Source organism: Lactuca virosa, chromosome 8 (assembly GCF_052849685.1).
Source record: "Lactuca virosa cultivar CGN04683 chromosome 8, Lactuca_virosa_CGN04683_v6, whole genome shotgun sequence".
NCBI classification, from domain to species: domain Eukaryota; kingdom Viridiplantae; phylum Streptophyta; class Magnoliopsida; order Asterales; family Asteraceae; genus Lactuca; species Lactuca virosa.
The window spans coordinates 274,757,790-274,760,037 of NC_136433.1; the positions used below are offsets into that span (position 1 = coordinate 274,757,790).

Genomic DNA, 2,248 nt, shown 5'->3' on the forward strand with positions numbered 1-2,248 from the left:
AAGGATATCCCATTTTACGGGAAGGATGACGAGGATGCTTTCAAACACTTAGACGAGGTGAACGATATTGCAGATTATTTTAATACTCCCAATATCCCAAGGGAGACAGCTTTGCTAAGGATGCTACCGGTCACTTTCAAGGGAGCAGCAAAAGACTGGTTAAAGGCACTCCCACCTGGTACAATCACCACATGGGCCCAATTGCGTGAGAGATTTCTAGATCAGTTTTGCCCACCCTCCAAAATCTCTAAACTCAAGAAGGCGATTTCCAACTTTGAGCAAAACCCGGGGGAGTCATTATACGAGGCATGGGAGCGCTACAAGGGGTTGTTAAGGAATTGTCCTCAACATGACCTCAATATTCAGCAAGAGATGTCAATATTTTATGATGGGGTGAATGTCATGACTAGACAACTCCTTGATTCGCAAGGACCACTAACGAAGAAGAACCCAAATCAGACCAAGGAGCTGATTGAAGAGTTTTCAAGGCACTCTCGTGAGTATCACAACCCAGGGCGTGATGGAATAAAAGGCAGTGGAGGTACACAAACTGAAGAGATGGCGGCTGTGATGGAAATGCTTAGCACTATGGATAGGAGATTGACTCAATTGGACCAATCAATTCATGCAATTCGAGTTGGTTGCGAGAGATGTAGTGGCCCACACTTGACAAAGGATTGCAATATGGATGAATATGGAAACAAGAAAGCTCAAGTATGTTACTCGAGTGGGGACAAGTATGAAGAAGATTGGAGAAAACCAAAGAAGGAGTGGCTGCCTTACGAAGAATACAAGAAGCAAAAAGAAGAGAAATTTAGGCAAACTGGCAGGGGCTTCTACCAAAGAGAGCAACCACTAGCTGAGAAGAAATCAGAATTAGAGACCATGTTGATGAAATTCATGGAAGCTTCAGAAAAAAGACATGATGCTACTGACGCTACAATGGAAAAAACAAAGAAATATAATGAAGAATCATCATGCCATGATGATAGATCAGCAAACATTGATAAAGAATCAGCGAGCCTCCATCAATAACCTTGAAGTACAACTTGGTCAACTTACCGCTTTGGTTAATGAGAAGATATTCCCGAAAAATCCTGAAAACAACACCTAATCTCACGTAATGGCCATAGATATTGAAGAAGAGGCGATTTTTGAGTTCCTAGAAGCCTTAGAAGTGGAGCCACAACAGCCCGATCTAAAGCCAAAGAAGCCAAAGCTCGAAATTGAAGAATCTGCTGGAACACCCAGTCCACGTCGTGAGCCCGCTATGCTCACGTCGTGGGCTCAGACTGAACAGAAGAAATCCGTATTTATTCCAGCTTATAAACCACCTTTGCCATTCCCATCTAGAGCTAATCTCAGTCCACTAGAGAGAGAACATCTGGAGTTTATCAAGCAATTAAAGGGTATTCCTATCAATACTCCTTTTATTGGTTCACTTGCAAAAGTTCCAGAATATGCTAAGTTCTTACAAGACTTGTTAGACACTCGTCAGCAATTAAAGGAGAATTCTAAGGTGATTCTAAGTGAGCAAAGCTCAAAAGTTGTGTTGGGAGAAGTACCTAAGAAGATGGGGGATCCTGGACGACTCACTCTCCCATGTGAGTTTGGGAATAATATGAAGATTTATGCTTTAGCCGATTCTGGGGCTAGCATAAATTTGATGCCTTATTCGTTTTATCAAAAATTAAATATTCAGAAGTTGAAGGCTACAAAGATGACTATTCACATGGCGAACCGTTCAGTAATGCAACCCCAGGGCATTGTGGAAGATATTTTAGTAAAAATTGGGAAATTCGTTTTTCCAATAGACTTTATGGTATTGGATATGAAAGAAGCTCCAAATGTATCGATTATTCTTGGTCGCCCGCTACTAAACACTGTTGGAGCTCTTGTTGATATTCGGGAGTCTAAGCTCACATTGAGGGTTGGTGATGAAAAGGAAATTTTTGGGATAGAAGATGGCTTTCAAGGGAATCATGCTCAAGAAGAGGTTTTCAACATTGATGAAGAAAATAAACTTGAAGAATTAGAGAAGCTCATGGAAGAAGAAATCAAAACAATTCAAAAAGTTAAAAGAACAAAACCGAGAGCATCTGTTCCATTTTTAGTTGAAGTCATTGCCTACACGAATCCAACTTCTTGTGTGAGCAAGGAAGATGATGAGATGACGAGTGATGAAGAGGAGGTTACATCAAAAATAACAAGTCCAGTGGTAAAGGAAGAAAAGGATACTATGGAGTGT

The 2,248-nt window shown here is 41.0% G+C and overlaps 1 non-coding gene across 1 annotated transcript; it reads right to left on the minus strand.

Annotated features, from left to right (window-relative positions):
* Positions 1–249: 249 nt before the first annotated feature.
* Positions 250–356, minus strand: LOC145135225 (small nucleolar RNA R71). The gene has a single exon (XR_013719686.1). It is a non-coding gene; the product is annotated as a small nucleolar RNA R71 (small nucleolar RNA).
* Between the last annotated feature and the right edge of the window lie 1,892 nt (positions 357–2,248).